This window comes from Dipteris shenzhenensis, chromosome 16 (genome assembly GCF_047967505.1).
Source record: "Dipteris shenzhenensis isolate YYH24624 ecotype China chromosome 16, Dip_SZ_1.0, whole genome shotgun sequence".
Lineage (NCBI taxonomy): Eukaryota > Viridiplantae > Streptophyta > Polypodiopsida > Gleicheniales > Dipteridaceae > Dipteris > Dipteris shenzhenensis.
This window is the reverse complement of record NC_141611.1, coordinates 44,580,177-44,595,047: the sequence shown is the minus strand read 5'-3', so window position 1 is coordinate 44,595,047 and position 14,871 is coordinate 44,580,177.

Here is a 14,871-nt window from a genome sequence, read left to right as displayed (position 1 = left end):
TTGATCGTACGTTTGATCGTACGGAAGAGGAGAAGTTAGCACTGGCTACTCCACATTTGGAGAAGGATGCGTTACTTTGGTGGTCCATACGCCAATCGGAAAGTAATATGATCAAGGAGTGGTCTAAATTCTTGGAAGAATTAAAGACAACGTTTCTCCCGCTTAAGTATAAGGAGGACCGAATGTTTAAATGGGAGAAACTACAACAATTTGATAGGGAGACAGTGAGCGAATACACTAACAAATTTTGGCATTTATCTCTAGAGTTCACAACGAAGATGAAAGAGGATAAATTATATAAGTATCTCCCGGGTCTTAGACCCAACATCCGACATGAGTTGGAACTCCTAAGTCCGACTAAATTAAAGGATGCCATTAGATTGGCTGAGGCACTGGAAAGGAAAGTCAATCCTAGAAGGAGAGAAGTAACATATGAGGCGTCAACTTCACAAAGTAGACCCTTTGTTCGATCAGCTAACTCTAAACAAAATGGATGACGTTTTCCTAGGCGAGCAGGAGTACAAGCAATTAATAGCAAACCAACAGGGAAACCTACTCTAGGAGGACATGTGAAACTTCCATTCATGTCTCCTCAAGAAAGGGATAGATTGTTTAAGGAAAGAAAATGTCTTGGGTGCAAAAAGGCGATAGATCATAGATTCTATGATTGTCCGGAGTTAAAGAAGAAGATGGGTAAGACGAATGTAACTAGGACTTCTCACCCTAAGCAAGAGGGTGAGCCTTCTTGTAAAAATATTGAAAATAATAAAAAGAGCAATAACGCTAGTTTGCATTACACCTTTGGTCGACATGACTTATTGAAGCTACATGGATATGTTGGGGGTCAACATGTCATCATCCTCATGGATGATGGTAGTAACTATGATATTATCTCAGATAGGTTGGTTAATATAGTTAAAGCTAAGAAATGGCCACTGAGGGATATGAGTATTAGTGGTGCGTTTAGAGGTAATGAAGGGCAATGTACTTCAAGTCAAGAACTTGCCCTTTAAGATCCAAAGGTATGAAGATCGTAGAGACTTTCTTGTTGCTCCTTTGCAAGAAGTCAACATGATCCTAGGCAAGCCTTGGAGGTATGATTTCCAACCATCTATGGATGTAAGGAAACATACTTGTACCTTTGAGCACCAAGGTACAAGGATCACCTTAAAAGGTGAGCGAGATATTTCCCATATTCCACTCATATCTCATACTAGAGCTAAAAGAGAGTTATGTAAGGGAGTGAGTTACAATGTGATATATGTTAGGGAAGTGAAGCCCAAACATAGTAATCAGGAACGTCAACATTTAGAGTTCCTTAAGCAATTTGATGATCGATTTGCTAGTGATGATCGGCATGAGTTGCCTATCTCTAGACCTGAAGATCATACTATTGAGTTGATCCCAGGGTCCTCTCCTCCATGTAGAGCTCCCTATTGAATGAATAAGGTAGAGCTAGAGGAGGTGGAAAACCAAGTTGTGGACTTGCTAGAGAAAGGTCTAATCAAGCCAAAGGTTCGCCTTTTGGGGCTCCAATCCTTCTAGTGAAAAAGAAGGATGGAACCTTTAGGATGTGCATTGATTATAGAGCCCTTAACAAGTTGACAATTAAGAATAGGTTTCCTATACCTAGAGTTGACAACTTGTTAGACTCCTTGAAATGTGCCAAGGTATTTAGCAAATTGGATTTAAAGTCTGGGTATCATCAAGTTAGGATGAGGGAAGAAGATGTGCATAAGACTGCCTTTAGAACACAAACAGGACATTATGAATTTGTAGTTATGTCCTTTGGGTTGACTAATGCACCTGCTACCTTTTGTAGGCTAATGAGAAGAGTTCTTCGACCATACATAGGCAAGTTTGTAGTTGTGTTCTTTGATGATATTCTAATTTTTAGCCAAAATGAAGAAGAACACAAGCAACATCTTGCACAAGTGATGGAATTGCTTCGAGAGAACCAACTCTTCCTGAATATTAAAAAGAGTGAGTTCTTTAAGAGGGAAATAGAATATTTAGGCCATGTCATCAATGAACATGGGATTCAAGTTAATCCAACCAAGGTGAAAGCTATAAAGGAATAGCCTGTCCCTATGAACGTACATGAACTAAGTTCTTTTCTTGGTTTATGTAGCTATTATAGGAGATTCATCTTGAATTTCTCTAAGATTTCATCACCACTTACTGATCTACTTAAGAAGCAATCAATGTATCACTGGAGTGATAGACATTCGAGTGCCTTTGAGAATTTGAAGGTCACTTTAATGACTAGTCTTGTGTTATTTTTGTCGGATTTTGATAAACCTTTTTTTGTTATATGTACAGATGCTAGTGGTACATCCATTAGAGCTATATTAACGCAAGAGGGACATCCCATAGCCTTTGAAAGTCGAAAACTTCAAAGTGCTAAACTAAAGTATAGCACAAATGAGAAGGAACTATTAGCCATAGTTCATGCTTTGAAGTTATGGAGACATTATCTTTATGGGTCCGACTTCAAAGTTAAGACAGATCATCAAAGTATTAAACATTTATTTTCTCAACCAATAGTTTCACCTCGGCAAATCAAGTGGGCAAAATATCTCCAAGGGTTTGGACAACCTGAGTTAGAATATCAACCTAGTAAGGAGTGAGAGTGCTCTCAACGGAAGCAAGAACGGAAGAGGGAGAGAGAGAAACAGAGAGCCACACAAGTGTTGGTGGGTGCAGAACCACCCTAATCTTCTTTTTCATTCATTTATATATGTGTTTGAGTATTGTACATAACCGGGGTAAAGGCACAGTGACCTTTAACCCCCACATCCTCCCACTTAAAGGACAATGTGCCTTTAAGGGAGAACAACCAGTGAGCATACTATCCAATGCCCATCAATACACCACAATACTCAAACCACTGACTAGGTAGACTCTTCGTTAGCATATCTGCAGGGTTATCATATGTATGAACCTTGACAAGCTCTATGCGCTTGTCCTCAAGTATCTCCTTGATGAAATGGTACCTGACCTCAATGTGTTTGGTCTTTGCATGAAAGATCGGATTCCGTGCTAGCTGAATAGCACTCATGGAATCACTATGCAATGTCAGTACACCTGTATGAATCCCCAAATCTCCCACTAGCCATATAGACTCCTTGCAACCCTCTGTGGTTGCAACATACTCAGCCTATGTGGTAGACAAAGCAACGCACTTCTGTGCGCGAGACATCCACGACACTACACCACCTGCAAATGTGAACACATAACCAGAAGTGAATCTCCTACTATCCACATGCCCTACATAGTTTGAATCTATGTACCCAAGTACACATGTCTCCTCTATCAAAGCATATGCACATCTCCTTGGTACCCTTCATGTACCTCATGATGCACTTAACTGCCTCCCAATGCCTCTTTCTTGGATTAGCCATATATCGGCTAACAACTCCCACTGCAAATGCAATGTCTGGTCTAGTAGCTATCATAGCATACATAAGACTCCCAATTGCTGATGCATAAGGAACCTTGGTCATCATGGCCCTTTCCTCATCTGATTTGGGACTATCTGTATGACTCAGTTTCACATATGGAGGCAATGGAGTACTCATTGCCTTCCCCCCCTCCATATTGAAACGCTGCAATACTTTTGTAACATACTCTTTTTGTGAAAGCCAAAGGAGTTTCCTACTCCGATCATGCTTGATGTGCATACCAAGAATATGACCTGCAAGTCCCAAATCCTTCATATCAAAGGCCTCATGCAACTTGGCCTTTAATGCATCTAGCTCATAAGTATTCTTGCTAGCCAATAGCATATCATCCACATATAGTGCCAAGATTATCAGGCTATTATCCTAAGCCCTTTTAGTGTAGAGGCAGTGATCAATTTCACTCCTTCTAAAACCCTGGGACCAAATGAAAGCATCAAACTTCTGATACCATTCTCTAGGCGCTTGCTGAAGACCATAGAGACTCTTCTTCAGCTTGCAAACTAAATGCTCTTTGCCCTTTTCTTCAAAGCCTTCTAGCTACACCATGTAAATTTCCTCATGCAAATCCCCATGAACTAGTCTGCTTGACGAATTGGGAAACCGTACGATCAGAGAGCTTACATAACGATTGAGAGATCAGAGTACGTTGGCTGCTGATACAAGAAAAATCGATTGCGGAACTGCGGGGGAGAGCTGATTACTGAAGCCAGAGAGGAGAGATGGGCAAAACTTAAAGAGGGTGAGTGATGGCAGGGGAGCTGGAAATAAGTAGTAGGAAGTCGTGCGGAGTAGCTGGGCAAAGGGGCAGTGCAGTGGGCACCCAATGGGGAATGGGGACGAGGTACGACAAGCTAACTATTTGAAGAGTGGCGGATGCCGCTAAAATAGCAGCGCCTCTAAATGTTGACATCCATCTGCATAAGCTCCATATCCTCTGACGCCACTAGTCCAAGCATGCATCTAAGTGTGGTCATCTTCACAACCGGAGAGAATATCTGGTCCTTGTACCTAGGCACATCATCACCTGTGACCTTCATCTTGTAGACCCATTTACATGGCAATGCTTTCTTTCCATGTGGCAAAGAAACCAAGTCCCAAGTCTTATTCTTCATAAGTGAACTCATCTTTGATTGCATAGCATACTCCCACTTGTGTTGATCCTTGCGCATCATAGCCTCTCTGTAGCAAGAAGGCTCCTCGCAATCAGTAAGCATCACATAGTCTATCCCTGGAACAAACCTATCAGGTGGTCTAGACACTCTAGATGATCTTTTCAAGGGCATCTCAGCTTGCTGTCCCACCTGCATATCAGCCACATTTGGCTCATCATTTCCACCAATAGATGATCCATCATCTACCCTTGATTGTATCCTATGGGAGTACTTGGTGGTACCATTCCTTGCACATTTGGTGCATGGAAAACTTGCTGTCTATCAACATATGCAGGTGGATTCACATCCTGGAAAGTGATTCTCCTCATTTCCACATCCCTCATGGGTGCCTTATGCATCTTCTTCTCATTGAAGACTACATCATGGCTGTGTATGATCTTCTTTGCTTCTGGATCCCAGAGATGATAGCCCATCTCTCCACTTTCACCATAACCCAGAAAGATGCATTTCCTAGACTTAGGATCTAGCTTCTTTCGAAGCTCTTTTGGCACATGTTCATATGCCTCGCACCCAAATATATGCAAATGAGAGTAAGAGGGCTTCTTGCCACTCCATGCCTCTTCAGGACTACCACCATCCAAACTCTTACTAGGTGATCTATTGATCACATGCACTACAGTCTTCATTGCCTTAGCCCAAAAACCACCAAAAAGACTTGCATTGGAAAGCATGCATTGCAACCTTTCTTGAATGGTACGGTTCATCTTTTTTGCAACTGGATTTTGCTCTGCAGTATGAGGGGATGTGAGCTCCCTCTTAATCCCACGTGTATCACAGAAATGCTGAAAGTCATGAGAGAAATACTCTCCACCATTGTCAGTCCGTAGGCATTTAAGCATTCTACCTGACTGATTCTCAACCAAGGCCAGCCATTTTTGAAATACCTGGAACACATCACTCTTTGAAGCTATAGCATAAGCCCACACTTTCCTAGTTGCATCGTCAATGAGTGTCACATAGTATTCAACCCCACCTAATGACCGTGCAGGCATGGAACCACATACATCTGAATGCACCAAATCAAGCTTGTCAAACTCTTTCTTTCCCCTTCTTTTATGGGCTGATTTAGTCTGCTTCCCATAGAGACAGTGCTCACAAAATTCAAAATCAGAGAAACTCAAATGCGGTACATAACCCAAACGGCATAAGAGTTTCATTCCATTCTGGCTCATGTGCCCCAACCTGCAATGCCACAAAGAAGTGCTTGGCTGCTTGGTTATTGCAACAACATGATCAAATACCCCTGATACATGTAAGGGATACAAAGTCCCACACTTGGCACCCCTGGCCAAAAGCATAGAGCCCTTCTAAATTTTCCAACTCTGAAAGCCAAAAGTGGTGTGAAAACCAGCATCATCTAGCTGAACCACTGAAATAAGACTCTTGATCAACTTAGGCACATGTCTCACATGTTTCAAAATAAATGCAGACCCATTTGCAAAAGAAAACTTTATGTCACCTACTCCCACTATGTCACATGTATAGTCATTTCCAAGATGCACACAACCTGTCTTTCCACTGTCATAAGTGGAGAACCATTCCCTATGGGGAGTAACATGGAATGAAACACCAGAATCCAAAATCCAATCCTGGGAATATGCATCATCTGAAGTGGTAAGCAACTCTGCAGATAAAGTAGACATGAAGAGAACGTCATTGTCACTATCATGTGTGACTGCATTGATCTCCTCGATCTTCACTTTTCCTTTGTCCTCTCTTGGACTCTCTTCCTTTTTATTTGCACCCCAATTTGCATTCTTTTTCTTATCCTTTTGCTCTCTTTTCACCTTGTAGCAATCCTTTTTCATATGGCCCTTCTTGCCACAGTGGTAACACTCAATGTTCTGTGCCCTAGATTTGCTACGAGACTTCCCTCTTTCTTGGGACTTCCCCCTGAATTGTGATCTGCCCCTTTGCACATTTAAGGCTGCATCCTGCTTATTGCCGTCCATAGACTTCCATCTAATCTCATCGGCCAACAAGCTACCCACAACATCATCAAATTTCAGTACTCCACCAGGTGCAGAGTTACTGACAGCTGTACGAAAGGTATCCCATGAGGATGGCAATGAACATAAGAGAAATATTGCCTTAGTCTCCGCATCAAAATTCATCTTTTGAGCCTGAAGCTGGCTGAAAATAATATTGAATTCATTCAAGTGAGAAGCAATGGAGACCCTTCCTTCATCTGCAGCTCAAACAACCTCTTCATGAGGTAAACTTTATTAGAGGTAGTTTCCTTCTCATAAGTGGCACACAGTTTCTTCCACAAATCTTCTGTAGTCTGCTCATTTATACTACTATGAAATAAACTAACTCTGCAAGATGACGTCTAATAGTAGATTTTGCTAATGCATCCAACTCATTCCAATCATCCTCAGACATATTTGCAGGCTTAGCTTCAATCCCTGCCAAGGGTTTAATCTGCTTCTTTTGAATAAGCACATTCCTTATCTGTTCTTTCCACAAAGAAAAGTTTGTCCCATCAAACTTTTTAATGCTGAAAAACTCCTTTTCAAACATGGAAGAGGATGCCATGATGCAAATGAAGCAAAATCCCAAATGCTAGTGCCTACAAGAGAGAATCACACCAAATACTAGGTGCACCCAAATGTGTATGCCACAATAGAGTGAAATATCAACAAAACTCATGTCTCAAAGCATCTGACTCATGTGCATATACTATGCATCCATATGAGCAAATCTGGCCCAAAATAAGATGCCAATTGCAATGGCAATCCAAAATGCCAATAAGTGCCAAATGACTCAAGCATAAACACCGTTCACTGGCATATGCATTAATAATATCTCATCCAAGAGAGCATAGCACTATCAGTGCATCACCTGCAATGTGTCAAAGCTGTCCCTTAGCATAAAATAGCATCCATGTGCAAAGCATCCATAAAAAATAGCATCCCACAAGGCAATTTGGGCCTATCAGCGCATCCAATAAGGACCGCAATGCATCTAAATGGCCTATAAATCATCCACTGCAACCCAATGCACACCACGAATGAGCGCACACTGCTCAAACCTGCAACTAGAGTGATCTGCATAAGGTATGCTCAAGAAATCATAGTCCTACGGTAATGACCGCTACTGAAAATAGAATGTGAGATGCCTCAAAACATGGGCACCATTGCATAATCGGACTCAGCAAGAAAATCTGCAAATATCTCTCTCCTACCGGAACTCCAAAATCCCAACCGATGAGTGAGAAATGGGAGTCAACACTTATCCACTGCCATGTGGCATAAAACTAAGGTTTCAAAACCTTAGAATGAGAAATGCATAATAGAGAGACGAAATCGAATACACAGAGATCTATAACTCTGAAAATCCTCCATCGAATTGCATAAGAACTGACAGGTAGGGGTTTTTGGGCGTTCGGAATGCAATGGGACAAACGGTTTTGGAAATCGTGGTCTCAATCACTGGGTCCAACACACGGACTAAAAAACGTTTTTGGAGACAAAGCTATTTGTAAACTCCATCGGAGTACAAATGATGAGCAACATAGAAGTTTTAGGACCTCCTGAGTCCACCAGAACTGACAGATCTACAAATGGTTGCTCCAAACTTGAGTTCCAACACCCGGGTAGAAAAACGCAAAAACTGACACAGTGAGTCAAAAATCCAATGAAATGATCCCAGATTCAAGAATGAAGGTGTTTCCAAGCTCCTGAAGTGAAGTGGACACCAAAGGCAAGCAATAGTTGCCTCTACAAGTCAATACGGAGTCTCTATCATCGAACGGAATGGGGAAAAGCTCAAAAAACGACTTTTTCTTTGAAAAACACTTAACAGGCTCTCAAAACCACTTCGCAAAGCCAAAGTGACTTTTCCAAAGGTTCCTCCAAGGTCTCTACACACTCGGATGCAAGTAAAGTCATCCATAAAGCTTCCCACATAGCTTCTCCTTCCTCCCACAGAGCTGTTGAGCTTCAAGCATTCATGCACGCTCATCTAGATCACCCGGGCTCTGATACCACTTGAGAGTGCTCTCAACAAAAGCAAGAGCAGAAGAGGGAGGGAGAGAAACAGAGAGCCACACAAGTTTTGGTGGGTGCAGAACCACCCTAATCTTCTTTTTCATTCATTTATATATGTGTTTGAGTATTGTACATAACCGGGGTAAAGGCACAGTGACCTTTAACCCCCACAAAGGAGAACGTAGTTGCAGATGCACTAAGTCATAGACCTAGTGTAAACTATGTCTTCGTAGTGAGAGAAGAATCTCTCAGTGCAATGAAGGATGCCTACAAAGGTGATAAAGATTTTGGGACTATTTATGATGTGTTACTTCAAAGACAAGGTGATTCCTTAGAGGGATATGCAATTCATGATGGGTATCTTCTTAGAGGATGTTTCATCTGTGTACCCTCCACTTTTAGATCCCTAGTTTTTAAAGAGATGCATAGTAGTCTCTATTCAGGACCTCTATTCAGGACATAGAGGTATTAGAGGTACCATTGATAGAATTGAAACATATTTCTATTGGTCAAGATTGAGAAAGGACGTAATTACTTTAGTCCAATAGTGCTTAACTTGTCAAAAAGTCAAGAGTGATCATGGTAAGACACTAGGTTTACTTCAACCATTGCCCATACCTAATGAAAGATGGGACCATATTACTATGGACTTTGTGTCAAGATTCCCAAAGATAAGGACACAAAATGAGCAAATCCTTATGGTTATAGATAGGCTTAGTAAACAAGCCCATTTCATTCCATGTAAGAAGAACATCACTGCCATAGAAACCGCTAAGTTATTTATTAAGGAAATCTCTAGATTACATGGGTTACCTAAATCCATTACATCGAATAATGATCCCAAGTTCCAAAGCCAATTCTGGCAAGCTCTTTTTGAGGACTTAGGAACTAAATTGCAATTCTCCACTACATATCACCCATCGACTGACAGACAAAGTGAAATAGCTAACCAAGCTATTATCCAATTGTTACGTAGTTATGTCCATGACAATCCTACCTTATGGGAATTATATTTACCTTTATTAGAGTTTGCATATAACAACTCTACCCATTCTGCTACCTGCAAGATCATCTATGGCCAAGTCCTTCCCATACCCGTTGCACATTTAGGAGATAGGATTTTAGTTGCTGATCAGTTTGCTGAAGATGTGTAGGAAGTACTTACACAGGTTAAATCACATATTTAGCAAGCTCAAGAAGTGTATAAGAAGTATGCGAATAAGAAGCAAAAGGATGTACATTATGAAAAGGGAGATTGGGTTCTTTTAAAGATTGACAAAAGGCATATAAAGACAATCCAAGGAAATACCAAGTTTGTAAAGCTAGCAGTAAAATATTATGGACCTTTCCAGGTTTCAGAGGTTATACGTTCATAAGGAACTCCAACATCATATAGGTTGACATTGCCTACCAGCTGGAGGATGAAGAATGGTTTCCATGTTAGCATCTTGAAGCCATTTAAAGGTGAACCACCGGTGAGGCCTATTGAAGAAGAAGAACCAAGACTTGAAGATGGGGTAGAATTACTTATTCTGGAACAAATACTATTCCATGAGGTCAGAAGTACCAGGAATAGATAGAGATCTCGATATTTGGTAAAGTTTAAAGGATATCCTATGGAAGATAGTCAATGGCTAGATGAAGATCACTTGAAGGACTATCTCACACTTGTTGAAGATTATTTGAAGGCACACAGATGTGGACATCTACTTCTCTAAGCAAGAGGGCATGTCACGACATGATTATTTGTATTAGATCCTAGTGGATCATTCTAGGGAATCAGGAGATTACCCTATGGTTGTAACATTGTAAAATGGCCAATTGAATATAATAAAGTATGCACGTATGCATTAGGTCCTAGGATGGTTAGGAAAGGGTAGCATTGTGCATGGGTATTGCATTAATCAATGGTAGGCATAAAGAGTCATAGGCTAGGGGTAGAATAATGGGGTATGCCCAAGGGATGTGATCCCAAGAGGCATGAGGGTTGCACACTCTCGTGTGATTCATGGTGTGTGAGCATGGGCATTTTTGGCATGCATATGGTTTATGGTTTGTGTGGAGCATGTAGAGAAGAGTCTAGCAAAAATGCACTCATGTGGGCACTCCTTCCACCCCATTTGGAGGGCCAATACTTCTCAATTTATGCAATCATCTACACACATGTGCATCTCTGCATTGAAGAATGTGACACATCAATGATTGAGAATTTGGGTCCCTATTCCTCCATGGTCCTCTAGCTTGTTCGCAACCTACCAATCTAGAATGTATGTTTGATAAATGTGGTTAGGGCATGGACCTCCATGATTTCAATTCCTTTAAGGTCAAAATTTTATAATTTCCTTTTCTGTAGGCTTAAGTTCATCATGTCTTCAAATGGTTGGCACTTGTGTAAGACTCGATAACACTTCAGATCGTTGGCTAGTATGTCTTCATCCTGGTCATCTCCTTTAGTGGGGAGGTCATGCGTCTCTTTGGAAGGCTGTTGTTGTGGAAGACCATCTAGAGGCACAGAAGCTAGCCACAAGATTGTATGGACTTGTTCTAGGGTAAATTCATTGGGCAAGTGCTCTTGGAGGTGTCTCCATTGACCTCGTGTGTGTGGTGGCAGATGGTTGGGAAGTGGAGGGCTATGTAGAGAGGGAGGGGGTTGGGGGATTAGGAAAATTTTAAAGTATTTAGAGGAGAAGAGGTTGGGTAGTTAATATTAGTAGAAAGGTGAGGAAGTTGCGAGGTGTCAGGGTGGGTGGTGGAGTTAAAGATAGCTATGGCTATATCAGCTTCTTCCTTAGCTAAGAGGTGGGGGTAAGCGACATGCTCAGTTTCAAAATGGCTAAAACTCTTCTCGAGTATGCACTACATAGCTTCTAGAATTTTATTATAGAGAAGGATAATGCTAACCTTGTGGTATTAGGTAGCCCTAGTGGCCAAAAGATTATATATTCTATGAGCTTCCTCCTGCTGACCGCATTCTTGTACCACCACCCGAGGGCTTCAGCCATAGAATATGGAGGGCAAGGCCATGTTGGGAGGTCACTAGGCTTAGAAAGTTTTAAAATTTTGGTGTTTACTAGGAAAAGAAAGGATTCCATAATGCACCTACACCAACTAGAAAAATTTAGGATGATTGGATGAAAGGGCAGGTCTGATTCCAAGCGAATTTGAGATCACCACCGCTAAAAATGCCATGGCCAATGCTAGGTGTGCATGGAGGGAATGGCGGCACATGACATCAAAAATATAAGTGGGGTGAATTGGGTTAGTGAGGTCAAGGTGGTATTGAATAGAGGCAACTCTAAGAATGTTAAAGTGGAAGTAGAAGGTGTCTTCCATTGTGCAAGGCTCTAGGTCATGAGTACTAAGGTCAGAGAATGCCTCTAGGATTTTCTCCCTCTTCTCCCTCTCTTACTCCTCTCTTATTCTTTTTTCTATTCTTTTAACCTCTATTATCCTGTACATAATGTGGATTTCCCCCTCTTAAGTTGTGGGCCATCCTTTGCCTTTGGGAATAAAACCTAGAAGATAGGTTGAAAGGAAGAGAAGGAATATGCAGAAGGTAAAGTCCACCTGGATCAAAGATTGGTCGATCAAAAGACTGGTCGATCAAAAGATGATTACGTGGAGAACTGTGTCTATGGCTGCATGCTCAACATGTCAGAGATGAACATGTCATGTGTCGCTATGGATTGTGTAGTTGCTCTGTAGAATAGGCATCCGGATGTGAGGCTAGCCAATGTAGCAATGGAGAAAGGATTTGGTAGGTTGTGACATATGAGGGTGTCACCAACCCAAAAGAACTGACAACAATGTGTGAGGTATGTGTGAGATCCAACCACTAATTTGCATCAAGTATGGACTATATACGACAGCCATAAGTGCATGATGAAACATTGAGTCTCCTAGGTTGCACTATGGTTGAACTTGATGATGTTCACTGCACTAGGGCAGGGCCGCACTGGAGTCCATAGCAATGTTGATGAAGCTGGAGGAGGCACTAGAGCTGGTCATGGTTCTTCCATTTGTATGGCGCTTTTGGTTGTGTGATGCTTGTGTTGTGTTGAAGCTTGGAGCCATAGGAGATTGGAGAGTCTTTGTTGTAGAGGAGACTCGTGGAGGCAAGCTAGGCCATCTTGAGGTGCTCTGTTGGAGCCATCTAGTAGCTACTTTGCTAGGTCGCCCGATTGCGTGATGGATGGAGGCAACTGTGTAGGAGCTGCTTGTTTGTTGCTATCGTTAGTGGAGGCCACTTGAGCTCATTGAGAGCTTTTGGAGGTTGAGATGGTCGTTTGGAGCTATTTGAATGCAGACCTTAGTGGCTGAGTGGAGAGTCTCAGCTGAGGAGATCTTGTGGAGCTCCTATGGAGAGAGTCAGATGAGTGGAGAGAGTCAGCTAAGGAGATCCTATGTGGAGCCAGATTATCATTTGTTTGACATTGAGGAGGAGTAGTTGGACTTAGAGGCTTGGAGCCGCTCGTGGAGGAAAGTGTGGCCATTGGCTAGGTTTTGCTACTATTGTAGGGGTCGCTATGAGGACAATGGCATGAAGCCTTGCTAATGTGGTTGTTGGAGTATAGGTTGTTTGACGTTGGGGGAGCCCGTGAGCTTGTTGTGGATGCTGTTGCTTGTAGCTACTTAGAGAAGGGTGCTTGTAGCCTTTGTAGAGCCACCTTTGGTGAGCTATAGACTCGTTTCTAGTCGAGTATGCCGATGGAGATCAAGGAGCGATCATTTAGGCTAATGAGTCATTGAGTCTCACACTCTCCCTGTCTATACGATGGATCTCTCCAAGACTTGAATATCTCATAAAGTAGATCTCTCTCTCTCTCTCTTTTCTATTTCTCTCTCAGTCTCTCAATAATGAAATCTCTCTCAAGGAAGGATGATACAAGAGTGAGGGAAATGAAGATTTCTCTTTTTCTCTCCTACCTATAACAAAGATCTTACAGATCTCCTTTCTCTCTTCTTATTCCCCTTCTCCTTCTTATTCCTCTTGTTGTCTTTCTTTCTTCCTTTCCTTCTTCTTTCTCTTGCTTCTCTTCTTCTTTTCTCCTCTTTTCCTCTTCTCCTTCTTCTTTCACTTTTCTCCATTCTTTCTTTCTTTCTCACTCTCCTCTTCTTAGAAATAGCTTGGTGACATGATCGAGGTCTTGCCAATCAATAGAATGGTGACATGTGGTAAGGTGCTTAGGCTCGGGTGTCCTAGGTAGCATCCCCAAAATCTTGATCGAGGTAATGACATGGCATTACCGAGTGAGTTGGCACCTTAGGGAGGCTTTTGTGGTAGGGAAAGCACGTGTTGAGGTGCAAATACCTGGAACTAGGCATCTAGGTAACATCCATGTGGAGGTGCTAAGGTAACACATGACATGCCTTGTTGGCATCCTAGTGGGCACAAATATCTCGATTGAGGTATCTACATGGCACAAATGGCACACACATGACTTGATGAGGTGGACAAGGTGGTGTTGAGGTGGCAAGGAATACCTCGATCGAGGTATCCATGTGGCATTCATACATAGCACACACATACTTGCATGGCTTGGTGAGGTGGATAGGGCATGTTGAGCTGAGGTGTTGAGGTGGCAATGGATACCTTGATCAAGGTATCGACATGGATTCCAATACGTTGATCGAGGTATCTATGTGGCATGCTCACATGGCACCTACTTGCTTGCATGGCCATCCCCTAGACCATGAGGTGGCACATCTACATGGCATGCTTGCATGGCACCTACTTGCTTGCATGGCCATCTTACCTACTTCCATGGCATCCCCTAGACCATGAGGTGGCACATCCTAGCATGAGGTGGCAGTCCATATGCCTTCGTCAAGTCCTTATACTATGCATACATCCAAATCGGGTGATGATGATGAGAGAATGGCTCACCTTGTGCCATGTGGAGGTATTAATCCCATAAACAAAGGTTTCTTTGTGATCCCCAATCCTCTACTTAAGGTGCCACTTTTTGAGAGCCTCACTGTTTGCTAGTTTATTCCATTTGATGTGAAGCCCTCGTGCCTTTCTTAACTCCAACATTAAGTGGTTAGCTTGGTTGCCTTGTGACCACCTCTACCATTTGATGCTTGCCTCCATTACCACCCCTCATGCTTGCCTCCATCTCCACCCCTTAGCATTTCCTTGCTTGCCTTGTGTCCACCTACTAGCACTTTTTTCTTGCCCCTCCCTAGCACTTTGTCTTCCCTTTCCTTGCCCACTAGCACTTTTTCTTCCCCGTCTATCAT